The sequence below is a fragment of the Triticum dicoccoides genome, chromosome 5A, assembly GCF_002162155.2.
Source record: "Triticum dicoccoides isolate Atlit2015 ecotype Zavitan chromosome 5A, WEW_v2.0, whole genome shotgun sequence".
Taxonomy (NCBI): Eukaryota; Viridiplantae; Streptophyta; class Magnoliopsida; order Poales; family Poaceae; genus Triticum; species Triticum dicoccoides.
In genome coordinates this window covers 421397522-421421260 of record NC_041388.1, presented here as the reverse complement: position 1 = coordinate 421421260, position 23739 = coordinate 421397522, and the positions used below count along the sequence as shown (strand labels likewise).

Below are 23739 nucleotides of genomic sequence, written 5' to 3'. Positions count from 1 at the left end.
AGGAAAAGTACATGATATAATGAGACCGGTTAGATCTTTTCAGCTGTGGCTGAACGACGCCTGAAAGGTGAACTGAAGCATAACTAGACTGAAAATTTACTTGATCTTGCATGCATAGCAAATTCCACATACCCAAGTTCAGCCTGTCCGGCTCCCCCCCCACGGTTAATTGATTGTTCATCTTTGAGCCTGAAAGGTGAACTTTGCTCAGTTTGGGACTAACTTGAGCTAATAACGACTCCCCGTGACTAATTTGTGCACTGATACGAGTCAGTGATGCACTGATATGGGTAGCTGGTGACCGTTTCTGTTCCGATTGTGAAGCACTGACAGTGTTGTTTGGCTCCCTATCAATTCAGTTTCCGTTTTCATTGCTCTTGTGATCTCTTTGCTCTTCCATTTCCTCTTTTTCCTTTGCCCATGTCCATATTCACTTTGGTCATATCCTCTGTTCTCCCGTTTCCTCTTCTTTTTGCCCATGCCCACATTCATTTTGGCCACCTCTCCTATGGTCCTTGCATTTTGTCGATATCTTTTGTAGCAGCTCATCACCATGGCTACCAAAAGGCAATAGGTTGTTACAATTACAGTTAGAGCGAATAATCCCCCAAAACTTTCAAAAGTTATGGCGTCTGAACCATCAAGTGTGCCATCATTTTCATGGCTATTTTGACCCATCCATTTCTTTTCAAATTGAATGATAGTATCTCCTTCTGTTATGTTGATTATTGCCCTCGACATTTCAGGAGCTAGCGGAGAATTCCTGGGAAGCGCCTAATCAGCAAAAAGATCATTGTTATAAGCTGCACGTGCTATTCCACTGACAATATCTGACACTATAAAATCCTGAAAAACAGATCCCCTCCCCCTTGATATAATAGTGCATGGTATGATGAGTTTATTACTTAGCAGTACCATACCCTTCAGCGAATCATGCCAAAAGTTGCTTAAATAGCACAAAAAGATCCAGTAAACGCTTTCAGGCTTAGTTTCTGATTTTTGTGCAGACGTTATGATGTACTTACTTTTAAAGTTGTTGTAGAAAGGTTGTCAAAAGTCTATTGATCTGTTTGGTAAATCAAATTACAGTCAGATGAAATATTATCGATGGCTGACCTCCCAAATGGGATCTCATATGTTCTCAAATGCAAATATGCTATTTGATTTAGAAAGAAAGAAAAAGATAGCCAAACACCTAGATATCTAAAAGTAAACCAACCGATAGAGACTATTTATCATAATCGAATGCAATTCCAAATAGAGCCTAAGTGTGATCAACTGCAAATATCAGCTCATGTTAAAGTTTCCGAGAGTAAATGTATGGATCTATGTCGTTATGTGATGGTTTCTTCAAGCCTCTTGCATAAATATTGTCGTGTATGGTAGTTAAATTTATAGAAAACACAGATCGTGTTCATTTTGCTATTAATTTCCCTATCTGTCCTAAAATTGCATCATTCCACCGGGACGCTATTAGATAGCCCTAATATCCATTTATGATTGACTTTCAGAACATATATGTATATTAAGTTTGAATTTTTATAATGTAATCTTGTGGTGACATGGTACTAGAATCAAGGGGAACACATAAGCATAGCATTTGCATGCCTCGATAGCTATCTTTTCAAGAGAATAGTGAGTGTAGTTAAACTTACAAATGCAAAGCCTACACTCTTGTAAATAGGCGCTACCATTGTGTAACCTTTGCTGTATTTTGCGAGAAAAAGTTTGATGTATGGGACTTCATGTACAAGCGCAGCAATGCTTCCATTAGAAAGAGCACTATAGAAATCGTCAGGTGTAGCATAGGGCCTGATTTTTGATGTATGAAAACCAATATCCAGCAGTAGACCCTCTACATAGGAACCTTGGTGGAACCCTACATATTGCCCATTCTTCTGGAGTTCATGAACATCAGTCACTGTTGGTGAAAGCTGCTGTACTGTAAGCATTGATGCAAAGCTTGCTGTATAACTTGCTGCAAGTACTAGAAGAACAACCCTCCATACACGTAGAACGATTCTAGCTAGAAAGCGTTTCAGCTCCTCCTCTGCACAAATGAAAATCAAGACTTCATTAAGACACTAAAGAAATTTCAAAGCTGGAATATTGTAATGCACACCATTCCAGGACTTGCTAGAAAGCATATATAATTTCAATTATTTTAGGTGATAAATGCAAGTCATAGACTAGTTTTTAACTAATTCAAATAAGGACACTGTTGAATGATGAATGACGAGATAGGTTTTCTCTCTAGTGAAGCGCTATTAAGAAGAAAAGGTGCACCTATGTCATAGCTTCTATTAGGTTTGTTCATTCTCCTAGGGAAAATAATAGAGTGGCTCATGCCCTTGCTCATAACGCGGAGGGTACCTTGTTGATTATGATGCAAGAGGACCCTCCTAATTTCCTTCGTGGCATTCTATCGAACGGTGTAAATTTATTCTATAATCAATAAAATCGAATGCTCCCTCAAAAAAGAAGAAGAAAAGGCACATTTTTATATTTTTTAAGCATATACAAACTGGGATAGTTCACTTTGTCCCTCTGTTTCTTCATACTGCATTTGTTAAGCATTATTAATTCGATAGATCTAAGTTATTTTTGTGGTATTTTTGAAGATAAATTTAGCTACAGTGGTCTCATAGAGATGTTTGAGCAGTGCTACATGCACGACGCTGGCTGGACGACATGCAGACGATATAACATATCCCACCATCAAAGTCCAAGGCAAAACATCTCCAGAGGTTGGATTAGCTATCGTCCTCATGTCGTTCACTGAAACTGTCGTGTGTGTAGTAGTTTCGGAGATGTTTAGCCAGATCAATGTAGTAATATTTGTTGTAGGAATTTTTTGATGCTTGTTATTTTGATATAGTGCAACAAATGCTTTATCCATGCAATTGAAATGCTGTTCAAAATTCTGCAAAGATCTAAGAAAAAGTAATGTTTACTCAACTCTCTTCAAAAATGGAGAATATTGTAATCGCCATCTGTTTGAGTGAAAAGGGAACATGAACATGTTCATTGCCAATTAGATGCTCTAGAAGCCAGACAACAACTCCTGTATAGAGAAAGCATACGATGCTGCCAAACCACATCTCAGTGCTCAATGGTTTCAAGAAAAGCCACATGTCTGTATTCACGTTTTCCTTGACTGGAACAATCATCCCTACTCCAGATTCTGTGTATGGTGCAGTGAAGTCGACATACAATGATCTATTGGATCTTATAGTAATATCTGCAACCGCTATGTCATATTTCTGCAATGAAATTGGTCAGCTTTATATATTTAAGAAAAAGGGATATCTACATTTAAGATTAATTAAACAATTATAACCTTAGTTGTTCAACAAAGAGTAATATTTATCAAGCAATAAACTTTTGAGTTGCTTTTCTTTGAGAAATAAAAATTTAGAATGAGCCTTTGTTTGCATCATTTTTGTGTATAAAATGTAATAATTGTGGCCTGAATGCATAACAAAATATTGGATGGAAATGTGGAACACAATTAATACATTGCAAAAATGTTTGAGCTACTGAGTTTTTTCTTTACAATTTGAGAAATTGCCTTACATATATATTACTTCTTACCTGAAGGTAGACCTGATAAACAAAATCATTGTAGCTTCCGGAAATTGGTGCATCAGCAGTGTCAAATTCTAGGTATTCATAAGAAAGCGGACGATGTAGCCTCTTTACTGCCTCCTCAAATATGTCAATTGAAAGGCCACTCGCTGTTGTTGCATTTGTGATAGGATCTTTGTATGTCTTTATAAACTCTGTAAATTCGCTAGAGCACACACCGACTCTAAGCTTCTTACCAACTCTAGGAATTTCCCAGCCCATTGGTATTTCGGTCGACTCTCCAGGCCAAATTACAGGGTTTAGATCAAGCATTGATGCTTGTCCTGTTTTTTTAGAGTAATCTTGCTTTAACTTCCGTAAAAGTCCATTCACAGTCCAAAACCCGATTTCTCTCCAACCTCTCTCAACCACATTTATTATTTGGAACACGGAAACTTTAAGTTGTTGTCTGTCTGTAAGGTCAAATTCACCACTTAAACCTCTGAATTTATTTTGTACGATCGCTGATAAGAGCTCAGGACCGTTAGTGGAAATAACCATGGATTCCAAGCATGTGGAGTTTTTAGTGGGCCATGGTTGCTTATCTCTAGCACTGGATATCCTAACCTTTTCAGCTGCATGTGCAATTGCCCATATCGTATCATAGCCCCATAGTCCAACAATGCTTAGTTTATTAAAGGGTGATTCATATGGGTTATCCTGTTGGTACATTATGTTCCACCTTATGGATAAATTATCAAGTTCTTGTGATCTGGGAACATGACACCTTACTCCTAGGACACCATCCATTGCCTCAATGACACTTGGATTGAGTGAGTCAATGATGTTTGCCACTCCATTTGTAGTGATCCACGCAAATCCTTTGTTCATCATCCCTACCTCTTTTGCTTTCGTAAAAATAAGGGAAGCCATAGTGGATGACATATGAACAATAAATACCCTTGTTTGCATTGCTATCAACACACCGAGTTCTTGCATAATGGTTTCGTTTGTTGCCGACGAAGGGATGACACTGCGATACGGAACACGGACATCGATTTCTTGAAGTGCATCAATGAGGTATGGTAGGATGCCTCTCCCATAGTCAGTGTCTTCGTATACTGCCACCACTTCTCTCCATCCACATGCTTGTACAAGCGCGGCAATGCTTTTCACCTGAGTTGAGTCATCCAATGTTGCTCGTACAAAATACGACATACTATTATAAGTGAGGGATGGGCTTGTTGCTGTGAATGATATTATGGGGACTTGGGTTACATTTCCAATATTAGATATGAACACAGCCTCTGATGATTTCTGGGGACCAATGATGGCTTGCACTTTGTAGCTCTCCAGTAATTCAATAGCTTTCAGAAGGGAACAAGAAAGTTACTGTCAAATAATATATGTGGAATAATATGCAATATCAACACCATAACTGGTTCATTCAAGATAGGAAAAGGTTAAGAAAAACTTAGCTTTGGAGCTTACAGTTTTATTAGTCAATACTCTAATTTTCTGGATATTTGACAGAAGACGCAACACATATGTGCAATGAAATACAAAATTAACCTCTTATTTCAGAATATAGCAGGGGAGAGCCCCTGCTGTTTGATAAATACATACATTTATGGGTAACCGTGTACCACTATGAACACATATTTACAAGAAGATTGCATTCATGATACGAGATACAAGGCCAGAAATATTAACCCATTCACTTAGAACTATCAAAGCTGAGTTTCTGAGGCATTCTAGCTCTTAGAAAACTTATATGGAATGTTATGAGTACAATATACTCCTTCTATTTTCTCGCAAAAAAGATATACTCCTTTATTTCAAATGGTGTGCATTATTTTTTCATGAAAAATGCAAAGTTTGTGTCTTGATAGATTGATAGAAACAATTTGAATTTCTTATATGACATTCTATTGAAAAATAGTTAAAATCACAATCACAAGAAAGTGCATTTGAATACGAATCTAAACTCCAATTGCATTAATTTATAACATAATCCACATATAATTGGATTAATTGTTGGTCGGTGCATGTATCTGGACATGCCAATAAAAGCACCCATGATCGAATTTTCTTGGACAAGCCAAATATGCCATATGCTTGGTTATGGAGGTAGTATTTTTCCATTTCCTGTGGGATTTTATCATTGGTTTGTGGAGTTTTGCAATACTTGTTTCAATGATGCATTAAGAATGATGACTTTGTGACTTTTATTGGCTGAGACAGGAGAGCTTGAAAGCACGTTAGAATTACAAGTTTCAGACCACTGTAATAGGGGATTGCTTGATTGGGCCCATTACAAGAAATTAATATGTCACTTGTGAATGGATTTTTCAACCGATTTTTCCTCAAAAAATAGGGTTAGAACGGCATCTGCATCGGCATGCAACCCTTAGGTTTTCAACTACAAATAAACCTTCTTCTTCGTTATTGTGTTTTTCATACATCTTGCTTGGTCTAAGGTCACTGAGGCATTCCCAACTAATGGGATCATAGAAAACAACCTATTGTCCAATTAGAGAAGGACTAGCAAAAGAGCCCGTGCATTGTAATGGCAGAAAAAAAATACCACACTCCCCTAATCCAATAACCATTACTCAAGACCTCAACAGGTCCACATCCTTTATTTCAACACATGGCATTCCGTCTGTGTTGCCACTTATCCTCCTTCCCACCCTTGCTGATGGTAGCCACAGTGCTCACACAATCACAACACATTTGAATGTTGTCAATCCTAAGGCGTCTCTCTCTCTCTCTCTCGGCATAAGATGAAAATTCTATTTTCTCTCTAAGATTTTGACGAAGCGTGCATGCTTTTTATAGATGGTTTCTTTTATCTACAACCTTGGTTTTTATTAGGTCTTTATTTCCAATCGGGATGGGCACTGGTATGAAAGAAAGACAAACCATGTGCTATAGATTGAGGTTGCACCCTAAATAGCATTTCTAAAATGGTTAACAGGTAAAATAATATCATATTCAGATTCTACATATTTTTCTAATCAAATTCCATATATAACATGTTAAATTTGGAATAAGGGTATAAAAATATGAATAATTTTTGAAAAGTATTTGATATGTGTTGCAGGTTGATTAATACAAATATCATGGGTTTTCTACAAAAGAAAAAATCTGACTTAACACTGATCCGCGGGTTTTTACCAGAAACATTAGGGGTTTTCTGCAAAAACAAAATTTCGACTTAAAACAGGGCAACATATTGATCACCAGAAACATCACATAGTTTTTGCAAACTAGCATGGTGGGCTAAGAATATCACCGCCCTTTATTAGTAGGTATACATGATGGCTTAGTAGTGAGTGAGACTCAGTGGAAAGAGCACATCACCAACTGTTAAATGTTCCCGCAAAAAACCCACTCAGGATTTATTTAGTCTTGACTCTTGAGCACAATAATATTGTGATGTCTAGAGCTTCGAGGAGGATATCCCTTAGCTTCCCACGATAGAAAATGAAATCCTCATTGATCCAAGGGGATTTGTGAAGCTAACTCTCGAAGGGAGTATAATGAACCCCTAGGCAGGATGAATTCCCGACTGAGTTTTACGTGTTATTTTGGGAGGCAACCAAAGATGACTTGATGAATTTGTTCCATGCATTCCATAGCAGTGAAGTACTTCATCTGTTCCATAATTCTTCATGAATTTGTTCCATGACATGAATTATGGAACAGAGGGGGTACTATTATATAATCTCAACTTTTAGGAAATTAACAATGTGAGTTTCAAAAGTATTCACCAATGAAGAGTTCCAAGTATTCACTAAGTGACAACAAATAGAATTAAATTAGGTGATTACATGGTTCGTCTATCCCAGACGGTGTACATAAAGGGTAGAAACATTCTCAAAGGGGTTCTAATTCTTCATGAGACTGTTCAGAGTTGCATAAGTAACATTGTTGTGTGTGTCTGTGTGTATGTGTGTGTGGGGGGGGTCATTTAAAAATTTATTTTGAGAAGGCGTGTCATAAACTTAAGTGACATTTTCTTCTTCAAACCATCTGAATGAAAGGATTTTCACCTCTTTGGTGCAAGTGGCTAGAAAAGCTCACATCCAATGAAAGTGTTGGTATAGAAGCTAATGATAATGTAGGGCCATAAGGCCAACTCCAACGCGCGGCCCTATTTTGTTAGGCCGCGTTCGTTTGGGTCAAAACGGACACAAATTGCGGACCAACGGGCCCGCAAACGGACTAGCATCCGTTTTTTGTCCGGCGTCGACTGATTTCCGGCCCAAATTTGAGCTGCGCACCCTTGTTCTCCCATGGACCGCCCGTCGGGCAGTCGGGGACACAACGCTCCCATTTCCCCCTCTTTGCCGAAAACCCTCCCGCCCCTCCCTCCTCGATGGCCGGCACCCTGAAAAAACACGTAGCCGCCGTCCCGGCCGCCACACCTCCGCCCATCCTACAAAGAAGAAGAAGAAGCCTAGGTCAGAGATCACGCCAGTGGAGGTCGAGCGACTTGACCGATAATCGGCCAAGAGGAGAGCCCGAAGGTCTGTTCAGGTGGAGAGGAAATCCGCTGCCGAGTACGCCCTCAAGGCCACCGCTGTGCAACACAAGGCTGCCATCAAGGATAATGAGGCCCTCGTCGCCAAGGCCACGCAGGTAGCAACGATGCACGCCCTCCTCATTCTAGGTTTGTGCCGACCCGCACCGACTATTCTTTTCCCCGCCGCTATGGCCGCGCCGAGCACAAATTCATCGGCCATTCACCCGCCACAGTGCGAGTCGTTGAGATCTTGATAACACTGTAGGTGACTGGTGTTCATCCGTCACAAGAGCATGCTTCAACCCGGTTCTCCATGTCGCTGAATGACTACGTGATCGCGCCGGCCACCCTTGCCCTCGTGGCTGTTTATCAAACTCAACGTCACGCCTAGGTATAGTGGCGTCGACAAGTCGGCTGCTGGATGCAAAGGAAACAGTCGCGGTCGATTCCTACAGCCAACCTTCCCGACCCCTGCAACCTATTCGACGAAACGTCCAAACCACGTCGGCGGCCGACGACCCTGACTACAACGCTTTCATGGAGGATGTCATCTACGAGGGCCGTGGGCAATCCCTCCACGCTGAGGGCCAAAGCCAAGGCTTTGATCCCGATGAGACCCAAAGCCAAGACGACCGCGACCAAGATGGAGCCGAACAAATTGGTGGCCACGAAGAAGAAGAGGTGGATGGCCATGGCAACTCGTGGCATGAAGACATCTATTGTGAGGAGGAAGAGGAAGAAGATGGCGTAGACATTGACGAGGAGCCATTATTTATTGATGAGCTCACCCAAAGGGCCAATGCACAAATGAGGAAACAAATCATTCGCATGGGATCATACACCAAAGATGAGGACATTTGATTCGCGAGAGTTGGACGGAAGTAGATAGGGCAAGATCCCAAGACCGATGCCGAGCAAAAAAGTGCCATCTTTCGGGGGAGAGTTCCATAAAGCCTCTCATGAACGTAGGAAGTTTTTCTCGTACAAGTTTGCGAGCACCCGTGGCATCAACTCAATTGAAAAGAGATGGGGGTTAATTCAACAAGAATGCAACAAGTTTTGTGCCGCGCTTGAGAGAGTTGAAGTCTGTCCTATGAGTGGCCTAGGTGTGGGAGACTTGGTATGAACTTCTTCTCTTCGTTCCTATGCCATGTTCATGTTTGTTGCATCATGTGTCGTTCGCTATTACATTGTGGCCTTCGCTTTGATTGTGTAGGCATTCCAAACTTTGGAAGCCTTCAAGGCCTGACATTCCAACAAGCCATTCACCCTCACCCGTTGTGGGACGCTCATCAAGGATTGCCCCAAGTTCAAAGATCAATATGCCACTCTCAAGAAGAATGGAGGGATAGCGGCCGTGGTTGGGGATGGAGATGGAATGAAGAGGCCGACGGGCAAAACCAACTTAAGGGTGGACGAGAAGCGTGATGCGACATCTCGCCTTGCAAGAAACTTTGCAAGGCATGATGACCCAAAAGGAAGGGACAAGAGGAAGCGCCAAGAAAAGGAGGAGCAAATGAAGGCCTTCATGGAGCTCCAAAGGAAGAAGATCGACATGGAGGGGGCCGTCAAGAGGAGGAAGCTCGACATGGAGGAGGTCGTCCAAATGAAAAAGCTTGCGATCGAGGCCACCAATGTTGACACCAAGGCAAAAGAGGTGGCGCTAGCCTTCATGATCATGGACTTGAGCAAGATGCCCCTGAAGAGAAGAAGTTGGTTGGAGAAGAAGCAAAAGGAGATGCTCGACCAAGATGGTTGAGTCAACTTCTGTGCCCACATGAACTAGGGAGCCATGAACTATGACCGTTTTTTGTAGGCTGGCAAGTATGCCGGCCGCTGGCTTTGTTGTTGGCGTGAAAATTTGGGGGTTGATCATTTTGTTGGTTGGCATGTGTGCCGGCCGCTGGTGCTCTGACAGGCATGACTATGCCCGCTGGCATGAGCTGTGACCGTGGTGCCAAAATTTCAGTTTTCATTCCCTTTGCAAATATTTCAGGCGGTCGGACGAAATGCGTCCACCCGTTGAACACACCACCAGCGCAAATGTAGAAAGGCCTAGACGTCGTCCCTTTGTCCAACCCAAACGGATAAAATCCGGACAAAATGGATGTTCAATTAGGGTCATGCGTTGGAGTTGGCCTAATTCCAAAGAAAGGAAGGCCTCTATAGGAGGATCCTTTGTCTCTATTCTCTTTAATAAAGCTGGCGAAATGCTGGTAGTAATGATCGAGGGAGCCAAGTCGGAGGATCTTACCAATGGGATGGTGTTTCATGTAGTGGACGACGAATTATTTATTTTACATCATGCAAATGATACCATTCTAGTATTGGATCGTGACATCGAGAAAGCAAAGAAAACAAACCCAGGAACTATTGCTTGGCACACCCAAGCAATTTTCCGCTTTCAAATATGATTTTTAATAAAAATGAGATCTCATTTCTATGAAAAACTCGAAGAGAAAGCTTCCAAAATACTCCTTCTGTTTGAAATACTTTGCTCTAAATCAAACTTCCTCAAGTTTGACCAAGTTTGTAGAAAGAATTACTACTACGCAACGTCAAACATCAAAAGTACTACTAGCTCCGCACACTAATAAGATGTTTTTGCAGTTTAATTACATTAGTGCAGGAGGGAGTAATACATACCTATATTTAGTACCTTTACTTGAAACTGTATAGTCATATTAGGAATTAGTACTAACAAACAAAGTCCTCGGTTTTCCCTGAATCCTCACAGAGTGACATACTGCAGACACACGTACCTGCCGATGCGGCCTGAACATCACTGCCCGCGGAGTCCATAACGTGGAGAACGAGCTTCGTGCTGTAGTTCCGGTGGATCGTGTAGAAATCCTGGGCGGCCAACAGCACGCTGGTCCGCGCCACTTTCCCCACCAGCGATCCCAGGTCGAGGATCACCCCGACGTGGAATTCGCCTGCTTTGCTGGTGGTGTCTTGGGCCGCACTAAAATCGGCGATCAGCAGTAACAAGACGAACATGGCTCGACGTGCTTTCTCCATTACCTAGGGCCTGCAAGGTTTACACTTTTCTTGTGCGCGCGTCCTCTTATACTCCGTATGACTCAGCTTGTTGCTTGTCAGGGATGAACTGGAAGCTGCGAGGTAGATTCGCTGATTTGTGACAGGCTTATAGTTAGTTAGTTAGTTTATTCTTCCTCACCGGATTTTGGAGCTGCAGCCGGAGTTGCCTCTGGATAAATAAATCATTTGCATGCATGGGACGGGAAGAGGAAACAAGGTACGGTAGACGACGAATGCTGTCGATGGAATCTATCCCCGCACGATCAACGCGTTTTGACATCTCCGAGGGCTGCGTGCCGAGCTGTCTTTGATCCTTGATTGGTCTTCACAAAAATACGATTTTTTTAAATTTGCGTAGTCTTGTTTTCAGGGGAAGAAGATTTATTTATACACACAGAGTGCCGATGGGTCAACTAATGTTTTTCTACAGAGAATAGGCGGTGGAGAGAATAGAAGCTTTTATTATCTTGGCTTCTGGATCGGCCATGTGTGTGATCTAAGGGCATTTCTAACCGATTCCTTTTTTTAGGGAAATTCAATTTGGGAAAGTGTTACATTAAAGATTACATGATGTAATAAGAAAGAAGGCATCTCATCTAACCACTCTTCACATATTTTTGAATCATAGCATCCCCTAGCTAGGAAGTGTGCAGCTCTGTTTGCTTCTCTCGGACAATGAGTAAAAGAAATATTTGGGATGTCATGAACCAGATGGAAACAATCAGCAAGGGTAGCTGAGTAGGGGCTTCAAATTTCTGTCTCTCCATTACATGCATGTACCAGTTCTTCACAGTCTGATTCTACTTCAACATTCCTGCACCCTGATGACCCACAAGTATAGAAGATCTATCGTAGTCCTTTCGATAAGTAAGAGTGTCGAACCCAACGAGAAGCCGAAGGAAATGATAAACAATTTTCAGTAAGGTATTCTCTGCAAGCATTGAAATTATCGGTAACAGATAGTTTTGTGATAATGTAATTTGTAACGGGTAACAAGTAATAAAAGTAAATAAGGTGCAGGAAGATGATCCAATCCTTTTTGTAGCAAAGGACAAGCCTGTACAAACTCTTATATAAAGGAAAGCGCTCCCGAGGACACATGAGAATTATCGTCAAGCTAGTTTTCATCACGATCATATGATTCGTGTTCGGTACTTTGATAATTTGATATGTGGGTGAACCGGTGCTTGGATACTGCCCTTCCTTGGACAAGCATCCCACTTATGATTAACCCCCCTTGCAAGCATCCGCAACTATAAAATAAGTATTAAGGTAAACCTAACCATAACATGAAACATATGGATCCAAATCAGCCCCTTACGAAGCAACGCATAAACTAGGGTTTAAGCTTTTGTCACTCTAGCAACCCATCATCTACTTATTGCTTCCCAATGCCTTCCTCTAGGCCCAATCAATGGTGAAGCGTCATGTAGTCGACGTTCACATGACACCACTAGAGGAGAGACAACATACATCTCATCAAAATATCAAACGAATACCAAATTCACATGAGTACTTATAGTAAGACTTCTCCCATATCCTCAGGAACAAACGTAACTACTCACAAATCATATTCATGTTCATAATCGGAGGGGTATTAATATGCATAAAGGATCTGAACATATGATCTTCCACCGAATAAACCAACTAGCATCAACTACAAGAAGTAATCAACACTACTAGCAACCCACACCAATCTGAGGTTTTAGGACAAAGATTGGATACAAGAGATGAACTAGGGTTTGAGATGAGATGGTGCTGGTGAAGATGTTGATGGAGATTGACCCCCGCCCGATGAGAGGATCGATGATGATGACGGTGGTGATGATTTCCCCCTCCCGGAGGAAAGTTTCCCCGGCAGAACAGCTCCGTCGGAGCCCTAGATTGGTTTCGCATCATGGCGGCGGAGTTTCCTCCCGAAAGCTTGCTTATAATTTTTTTCTCGGACGAAAGACCTCATATAGCAGAAGATGGGCACCGGAGGCCTGCCAGGGGGCCCACGAGGCAAGGGGCGCGCCCAGGGAGTAGGGCGCCCCCACCCTCGTGGATGGTGGGTGGCCCCCCTATAGTGCTTCCTTTACCCAATATTTTTATATATTCTGAAACATGCTCCCGTGAAGTTTCAGGACTTTTAAAGTTGTGCAGAATAGGTCTTTAATATTTGCTTATTTTCCAGCCCAGAATTCCAGCTGCCGGCATTCTCCCTCTTCATGTAAACCTTGTAAAATAAGAGAGAATAGGCATAAGTATTGTGACATAATATGTAATAACAGCCCATAATGCAATAAATATTGATATAAAAGCACGATGCAAAATGGACGTATCACACCCCACTGCATAAACCAGCCGTAGCCCCAAGCGAAGAGCAATTGCTTCAGCTGATTGTGCACTAAGAGTGTTATCTATAAGCTCTGAGACCCCAGCAATCACTTCTCCACGGCAATACGAAGAACAGCAGCTGCAGCCCCACTCCCGTCCTTGAAGAAGGACACATCCACATTCAGTTTGTATGACCCAGGAGCCGGACGTTGCCATCGAGCTTCAGAAGTTACCGCAGTTGGACGTGTCGCGTGATTTGAAGTTATAGCTTGGATAGCAAATGAGGAACTTGGTGCAGGCTTTACATTCACCCACTTTACAGCTTCACGGCGTTCCCACCAGATGTACCATGCGCCAACGGCAACCGTTTCTTGGAGCCCCAGTTGTCCCAAGACAGGAGATTTTTTCACCGGATTTTTGAGTAACTCCTCCATTACCACTGAGCCCGAGCGATTAGTGCGAATAGCTGCATCTATGATCTCTTCCAAACCCAAGGACCTCCAAGCCTGACGTGCACGATCACAAGTGAAAGCCAAATGACGAATATCCTCTGGTCCTTGGTGACACATAGGACATGAAGGTGAGACTTTGATATGTCTACTTCACAATACTCCCACCCCAGGTATTATTCCATGTAGTGCTCGCGAGACAAAAATCTTTATCTTGCTTGGAACTTGTAGTTTCCAAAGAGTCTCCCAAACAGGGTTGTTTGCTGATGTCTCGGCTGGGTCCTTTCTCATTATTGGGCCGAATTGGTGCTCCCACTTGACATAGTATGCTGATCAAACCGAGAAACAATTTTTTTGTGACATTCCACGCCACAAAATCATCCAGTAAATGAGTAGATAATGGGATCTTCAAAATCTGTTGAGCATCAACACCAAAGAATATAGGTCGAACCAAGGTTTCATCCCACCATCCTGTTCCTGGATCAATAAGTTCATCAACAGTGGTCAACAAGATATTACCCCTTGGCGTGATAACCTTCCTTGTAGGACTTTGTGGGATCCAGTGATCCGTACAAAAATTTATTTTGGCACCCATCCCCACTCGCCAGATATGCCCTCTCTTGAAGGTTTGAAGACCCGCCACAATGCTCTGCCATGTAAAAGATGTGCCCTTCTTTGGGCCCGCCATAAGCAAATTTCCATCTGGATAATACTTTGCTCTAAGAACATGTGCACACAAAGTATCAAGGTGTGTTAGTAGCCGCCAACTTTGCTTAGCAAGCATAGCAAGATTGAAAGCATGTAAATCTCTGAATCCCATGCCTCCTTTATATTTTGGGAGACACATCCTCCACCATGCAAACCAGTGCATCTTCTTGTGCTCTTCTTTATCTCCCCACCAAAAAGCAGACATCGCATCAGTAATCTCCTTGCACACTTGCTTTGGGATTTTGGACACAACCATAGCAAAAACTGGAATGGATTGTATAATTGCTTTGAGTAGGATCTCCTCCCCCCCATAGATAAAATTTTCTCTTTCCATCCTTTTAGCCTGTCAATGATTCTTTCAACCAAATACTCAAAACTATCACTCTTATCTAGTCCGACCATGGAGGGTAGTCCCAAATATCTATCTGAGATGGCTTCAGTCATAATATTTAGCTCTGTACATATTTGTGCTCTCACATCCACTTCCACATTAGGGCTAAAGAAAATACTACTCTTCCCTGCACTCACCAATTGGCCTGAGCTTGCACAATATTCATCTAACACCTGTCTCAATGAGGTTGCATTAATCATATCTGCTTTCATAAGGATAAGGGAATCATCAAAAAATAATAAATGAGAAACTTATGGTGCATTTCTGCAGACCCGAACACCTTCAATGCCACGAACCTCCTCCTTTTGAGCCAAAGCACTAGACAAACCTTATGCACAAATCAGAAACAAATAGGGTGACAAGGGATCCCCTTGCCCGAGCCCTCTACTAGGGGTAAAGCCTTCGGTCTCTTGATCATTAAATCTTACTTTATATTTTACTGATTTAACACATGCCATTAATAGCTCCACAATATCTCTATGGAACCCCAACTATAACATCATTTTCTCAAGAAAATTCCATTCCACTCTGTCATATGCCTTATGCATATCAAGCTTGACTGCACAATATCCAACCTTCCCCTTCTTCCTGTTCTTTATTGCATGTATACTTTCATAGGCCAACAAAATATTATGAGTAATAAGCCTACCAGGTACCAACGCACTCTGTACCGGAGAGATGATACCATCAAGGTGTGATTTTAATCTGAAAGCTATCATCTTTGAAATAACTTTGTAGAGGACATTACAGAGGTTAATGGGTCTATACTGAGTAATCTGAACATGTTCATCAACTTTTCGAATTAATATAATTACCGTGTCATTCCAACCTTCATGGATTACCTTGTCGTTAATCGCCTTTAGTACCTCTGCAGTGAGGACATCACCAAAAATATGCCAACACTTTTAAAAAAATATTGCATGAAGCCTATCCGTACCTGGTGCCTTCATATCTCCAATCGAGAACAAAACTTTCTTCACCTCCTCGTCTGTATAAGGTTTCATGAGTTCATCATTAATGGCCTGAGTTACACGTGGCACCACTTTGTTTAACAACACTAGATCTGGCTCATCAATTTTAGTAGCAAACAAGCCCGCAAAGTAATTAGAGATTAGAGGGTTAAGATAAGCAGTACCCTCACGCTACACACCTTGGTTGTCTCTAAGTTTTGTAATACGGTTCTTTAATCTGCAAGCTGTAGCGAAGTTATGAAAATATGATGTGTTCCGATCGCCATATTTCAACCAATATATCCTACTTTGCCAAGCCCAATACATCTCTACTCTAATAATTTTTCTAGCTCTTCGGCCAATTGTTTTTGTCGTGTCACATTTTTAGGCGACAAAACATCTCTGCTGACTGCTTCAAGTTCGCCATAAGGAAAGATAAATTATGGCGCACCTAGCCAACCTCCTAAACCGTATAGGGAAGTAAAAATTATCCTCCACCGCCGAAAATGCCCATCAATCTTTCTAAATATCCTCACTCCCGCCGCGGTCGAGTAAAAGTGGCGGCCTCTCTTTCTCTCACCCTCGCGAAGTCTTGTCTCCTGCCGCCGCAGCCACCACGCCCCACCGCCGCCACTGATGACCCTCCCATCGGCCAAAATGGATAGCCCGGACCCTTCCCTTTCCCACGGGCCACCGCCTCCGACTTGTCGCCGACGGAAGCCACCCACGCACCGCCGCCCGACGAAGAAAAGTTTCTGGATGAAAAAACCCGCCGGGTTCAAGCTCTGCCTCCAACTGCAACAATGGCCGCCGGGGTGGCGACCGCCTCTCCCGCAATAGCCTGCCGCCCACCCGCTACTCCTACCGGAATAAAAAGAGCAAGAAAATCGACGGCAGCGGCGGCCCCCGCCAAGCCGGTTGCAAAGAAGAAGGAGAAGAAGAAGGCCACAACAGCGCCCTGTCCAAGCCCGGCGCCTCGTGCAGCTACTCCGGCGGGTCCTATGGCCACTGCTCCAGCAGGGGCGGCGACCGCAGACGGAAATAAGGGTCGCGACCGCCAAGTGCTCTATGAAATGCCAGCAAGGTAAAAAAACCTCTTGCATTTCGGTCGATAGTGATTGTTGGTGGCCGATGGTGATGTAGTTTGTTTGTTTTGTTGTTATAGTGTGGAGATGAACACGCTCGAATTCTTAGCATCTTTGGAGTCCTCAGCCACCATGTGACTTGATGAGCTCAACTACGACTCCATTTGGTATCAATCAGACCAAGACGTGGAGCAAGATGATGTGGCCGAAGAGGAGGAGGAGGCCAAGCAGGTGGTGGCCGATGAGGAGGTGGGCAATGAAGAGGAGGTTGTGGAGGTGATCAAAGCAAGCATGCAGCTGTCAAGGTCACGCATCGCCAACTACAATAAAAAAGAAGATGATGCTATTTGGGATGCTTGAATGAAACATCTCCATGGATGCAACGATTGGAACGGATCAAACGAAGATTATGTTTTTGGAGAGAATTACCGACCACTACAACAACTTTGTGGACGTGCAATCAAGCCGTTTGCAAGGTTCACTTGGGCATTGGTGGAGCACCATTCATGACCAATGCAACCGATGGTCCGGTTGCATCAACTAAGTGAATCATGCACGACCGAGCAATGTGTAAGTAGCGGAGTATGCCCCCTACATCCAAGAGCTATTTTAGCATAGGAGCACCAAGTTCGGCCACAAGCCCTTCACATTGCATCATTGCTACAAAGTTCCATGCAAGAACAAGAACCATATCCAAAGAATCGTGGAGACCACTCCAAAGAGATCAAGATTGAGCATATCAGTTGAGGAGGACGACGATGTTGATGAAGATGCCAACAATAGTCCGGAAGGTAACAAGATTGCAAAATAAAGAAAGAATAGAAATGCGTCTGGTGGCACTTACAAAGAAGAACTTGTGGCCATGATTGAGACCAAGAAGGTGTTGACGACCGAACGCAAAGAAGAGAAGATATCAAGGTGGAATGAGTTCAAGGTGTTGGAGGATAAGAAATGGAAGGCCAAGTTGGCGGCCGAAGAGAGGAAGTTGAAGGCGGAGGAGCATAGGCTTGCACCTGAGGAGGAGAGGATTTGTGATGCCTAGAAGGCCGAATAATGTGTTGTCATTTTCATGAATCCAAACACAATGGATGAAACCACGAGAAAGTGTTGAGAGCTCACTTGTGGAGAGATCTTGGAAGCCTCTCTTCGGAATGTTGGTGGTGGCCGAGGGGGGGGGTTGGTGGTGATGGTGGTGGCCGAGGGGGTGGTAGTGGTAGTGGTGATGGTGGTGGACGAGGAGGTAGTGGTGGTGGTGATGGTGGCTGAGATGGTGGTGGTGATGGTGGCCGTGAGGATGGTGGTGGTGGTGGCAATGATGTTTTCTTCGCCGAGCACCTCGTTTGAGTTTGTGCATGCCATTGGTTGACTCGATCCACAACATATACATGTTATGTTTGTGGTGATTTTAGATCAAATATTGTATTTGAAGTGATGCCTTTTGGGTGAACTTTGCATGTTTTTATTTGAAGTTCGCGATGATGAAATTATATGTTATGACGGGTATGTTGTGCATGTTTTACTTTCAATGTTTTCATGATATATATTATGAAGTGTTTGAAGTTCATGCGACTAGAAAACAAAATCTACATATGTTTTTACTCCACTAACGCTTAGGGGGTCGGCTAGGTGCGACCACCTATAGAGGAGTAAATTTTTACTCTTCTAATTTTACTCCGCCGGATACTCCTTTTTTAGAGGATCAGTTAGAACTACTCTAACGGGAATACATTTTGTTTTTAGGATAGATATAAACACCTTATCTCCTCCTTCTCACATGCATATGCATGCGAATACAAATTGATGTCATACAATTTTTTATTTTAATAATCCAAAATATTTTGTAGCTTAAATCTTGGTTCGATTTAAAATTCATTTTCACCATTAAATTTGTTGCGATGAGACGAAACTAGACCCCATATTAGTATATTTCGAGGACATTTTTCAGGTCCAAAAGTACCATGCCTGGGCTACAGAAGTTATACGTTTTCGCTACATAATTACCGTGTTGTTTGCAAAAATCATCGGGGCGTAAAAAACGGTTGTCCCCATCTTCTCCCCACATGAATATGCACATATGTACATAGACAAAAAAACTAATTTCACCCTAAATTCTTCCCGTCTCAAAAATTTAAAATGTTTTATAGCTCAAAGTGTCGTCCATTTTTAGCATTAAATCTGTCATAACAAAACCTTTGAGAGTAGATTCTATATTGGTAGGATTCGACGACTTTTTTGAATCCAATGCTATCAGATCCGGGATACGTAAGCTATGAGACCTGTGGTACATAAGTTACCACGCCTTTTTAACAACAGTTACTTGGGGTATGTTTCAACAACTTTTTCGGGTCAAAATTACCAAGCTCGGATATGTAAGTTATCATGCCTATGGTGTGTAAAATTACCTCCTCTGCTGTCAGAGCCCCAAGACGATACATCACCTGCTCCTTTGCTGTCCATTTTTCAGATAGGTCTGACATGGGATGCTGGCCTGACTCGACATGTCTTGCACGCCGCCGGACCATGATACTTTCCTTCTTGACTGGTGGGACAATGCTAGACAATGTGGCCTGCAGCGCAGGCGTAAAGGCCCCGCCTTCACTAGAGCTACTACTTCAGCACCTGCAGCCACATCTTTAGTTGCCCCTCCGGTTGCAACTCCACTAGCTCCAACAACCTCAATAGATGCATTTGTCCTAGGAGTCCTCTCCACACCACCTCCCAATGATCAAGCTTAGAGAGCCGCATAGCACTATGCATTTTCGAGCTTTTTGGTAACTTGTTTCCAAAGGGGGAGAAAGTGTATAGATCATAGGCTTCAAGAGAGAGAGAGAGAGCTTTGCTTCTTTTTTCTATCTCTTTTGCTACTTGTTTGCTACTTATTTGTTTGCTTGCTTGGATGATACTCTATGTGTGTGTGAGATACTTGCATGGTCATGTGTTTGATCATATCATATGTTAATGCTTGTGCTTGAATGCTGCTACTATCTATCTCTCATGTATGATCATTCACCTTGTCTTGGTGATGCGTGTATATTTCATATTCTATTATTTTGAGCGCTCCACCAAGATGTATGTGACATGGAAGAGTAACCCATGATCCTAATCGATTGTTCATTTGCATTCAAAAGCAAATTCTAAATAATGCACAAATTTAGGGGGAGCTCTTGCTTATCACATACTTCTCAAAGCGACGATATATTTCATTCTTATTATCATTTATCGAAGCTTTGATCTATATGTTGTCATCAATTACCAAAAAGGGAGAGATTGAAAGTGCAACTAATCCCTGGGTGGTTTTGGTAATTATTAACAACATATAGCTCATTGAACTAATGTCCATTCAAGATAATCTTTTCAGAAAGTTCAATGATTGGCATGGCAAGGACTAGAGATGTGGACCCCTCAAAATTCTAAGGACATACATTGGCTCAAGCTCCAGACTCTAAATTTTCATTTTAGTGATCCAGGATCACATTGAGTCCATAGGAAAAGCCAATACTATTAAAAGAGGACGAGGTGTTGCTTAATGGCTTGCTTGCTCAAAATACTTAGTGATATGCTCCAAAAGCCCTCAACCACTTTCTCATATCCACATGTGTCCCAAACCAAAAGTCAAACTCGGCCCCACCAATTTGATCTATCCGGCGCCACCGAGTTCATTTGACATAGCCATAGCCAGAAACCCTAATCAGTTTGGTCTCACCGATAGGGATCTCGGTCTCACCGAGATGGGATTGCAAACTCTCTGTTTCACTTCGTAACGTTTCGGTCTAATCGAGATGACCGATTGGTCCCACCGATTTCGCAATGCAAACTCTCTATTTTCTTTCCGTAACGTTTCGGTCTCACCGAAATGAGCGATTGGTCCCATCGAGTTTGCCTGACCAACTCTCTGTTTGCCTATTACAGAAATCGGTCTCACCGAGTTCATGTGATCTGTCTCACCGAGATTACGTTATGCCCTAACCCTAATGAAATCGGTGCCACTGAGTTGACATGTCGGTCCCACCGAAAAGCCTAACGTTCATATTTTGAACTAAATCGGTCTGACCGAGTTTCAGTATTCGGTCCCACCAAGTTTGGTAAATTGTGTGTAACAGTTAGATTTTGTGTGGAGGCTATATATACCCCTCCACCCATCCTCCATTCGTGGAGAGAGCCATCAGAGCATGCCTACACTTCCAACATTCATTTTCTGAGAGAGAACCACCTACTCATGTGTTGAGACCAAGATATTCCAATCCAACCACAAGAATCTTGATCTCTAGCCTTCCCCAAGTTGCTTTCCACTCGAATCATCTTTCCACCATATCCAAATCTATGATAGAGAGTTGAGTGTTGGGGAGACTATCATTTGAAGCACAAGAGCAATGAATTCATCACCAACACACCATCTATTACCTTTTGGAGAGTGGTGTCTCCTAGATTGGTTAGATGTCACTTGGGAGCCTCCGTCAAGATTGTGGAGTTGAACCAAGGAGTTTGTACGGGCACAGAGTTGCCTACTTCGTGAAGATCTACTCAAGTGAGGCAAGTCCTTCGTGGGCGATGGCCATGGTGGGATAGACAAGGTTGCTTCTTCATGGACCCTTCGTGGGTGGAGTCCTTCGTGGACTCGCGCAGCCATTACTCTTCATGTGTTGAAGTCTCCATCAACATGGATGTACGATAGCACCACCTATCGGAACCACGCCAAAAATCTCCGTGTCTACATTGCGTTTGCTCCCTCCAAACTCCTCCCCTTTACCTTCATATGCAATGATTTACATTCCGCTGCTATACTCTTAGAATTGCATGTGTGGGTTGATTGCTTGACTTGTGATAAGTTGCTAAAATCTGCCAAGACTTAAAATTGGGAAAAGGCTAGATTTTTATTTGGTCAAGTAGTCTAATCACCCCCTCTAGACATACTTTTGATCCTACAAGTGGTATCAGAGCTTTGGTCTCCATTTTCCTTGATTTCCATAGCTTTGGTGAGAGTATGGCGTCTAGCAAGGGAAATTACCACCGTAGAGGTCCTTACTTTGATGGTACTAATTTTGCTAGTTGGAAGCATAAGATGAAAATGCATACTCTTGGACATAACCCCGCCGTTTGGGCTATTTTGTGTATTGTCTTGCAAGGTGAATTATTCGATGGGAGAGAACCGAATCGTGAAGCTACGCGGAAGAATTGAAGATGTTGCAATACAATGCTCAAGCTTGCGATATCCTCTTCAACGGATTGTGCCCCGAAAGAATTCAACAAAATCAGCCGTCTTGAGAATGCAAAGAAAATTTAGGATACTTTGATTGATATGCACGAAGGTACCGACTCCGTCAAGGAATCAAAATTGGATGTGCTTCAAAGTCAGCTTGACAAGTTAAAAATGAAAGATGGTGAAGGTGTCGCTGAAATGTACTCTAGGCTTGCTCTCATCACAAATGAGATTGCCGGCTTAAGAAGTGAAGAGATGACCGACAGATTCATCATCAAGAAGATTCTAAGATCCTTGGATGGAAAATATGCACCGTGTGCACATTGATCCAAATGATGCCCAATTACAAAGATCTCAAGCCAACTGAAGTCATTGGTAGAATTGTTGCTCATGAGATGTCACACAAGGATAAAGAGGAGCTTCACAACAAGTCTAGTTTTGCTTACAAAGCCTCATGTGATGCTCCTACATCATCAAGTGAGAAACATGTCTTCAATGAGGAATTGAGCCTAATGGTGAAAAACTTTAACAAGTTCTACAAGAGTAGAAGCAAGGAAAGAAGTTCCAAGTCAAGGTCCTACAATGACAAAAGATCTTCTAGTCGTGAGCGTAATTGCTACAATTGTGGAAGACCCAGACACTACTCCAATGAGTGTACGGCTCCCTACAAAAAAAGAGAAGACTCACCTAAAAGGAGAAGTAGAAGAGAAGAATCACCTCCAAGAGAGAGAAGGAGTAGAGATGATCGTTATGAACGAAGAACCTCTCGCAGAAGCAAGGATTTGAAAAGGAAGGACAAGTCATCAAGGAGCTACACAAAACGAAGACATCAAGCTCATGTTGGTGAATGGGTATCCAGCTCCGACTCCGACCATCACTCCGAGAGAAGTTATCACTCTGACTCAGAATATACTCAAGATGAAGGTGTTGTCGGTCTAGAACTTGTGTCAACCAACTCCTATGACATATTTGACTCACCAAATGAGGGAATTGGAAGATGCTTCATGGCTAAAGGCCCAAAGGTATCACACCCCGAGTATGTTGATTTCAATAGTGATGAAGATGATTTGCTAGGTGATGATGATTTACTTGTTGACAACTCTAGTGATGAAAACTATGATGAACTTGCCATTAATCATGTTAATCAAGATACACGAATGACAATGATAAGAAGGAGATTGAGCGTCTAACTAAAAAACTAAACACTCTTAAGTTAGCTCATGAAACTACCTTAGAAGATCATCGAGACCTTTTAAAGACTCATGAGAAGCTACGCTTTGAAAAGCTCAACCTAGAGCAAGAGCATGTGTTTTTAAAGGCCATCAATGATGATCTTCGTAAGAGAAGTTCCTCTTACATTGCCAAGCGTTTACTCTTGTCTACTTACATGCCACAAGTAAAATCTAGTAACAAGGGTAAGAAAGATTCATGATCTAGTAGTAACAATAATCATGCTAAATCCAATGTTGTTGCTTCTAGTAGTTATCTTGATTCCACTAA

The 23739-nt window shown here is 42.4% G+C and overlaps 2 pseudogenes; one reads left to right on the top strand and one right to left on the bottom strand.

The window, feature by feature from the left end:
- Positions 1–439: 439 nt before the first annotated feature.
- On the bottom strand, positions 440–11119 carry LOC119299674 (annotated as a pseudogene).
- A 5641-nt stretch (positions 11120–16760) lies between these two features.
- On the top strand, positions 16761–18488 carry LOC119299673 (annotated as a pseudogene).
- The last annotated feature ends 5251 nt before the right edge of the window (positions 18489–23739 follow it).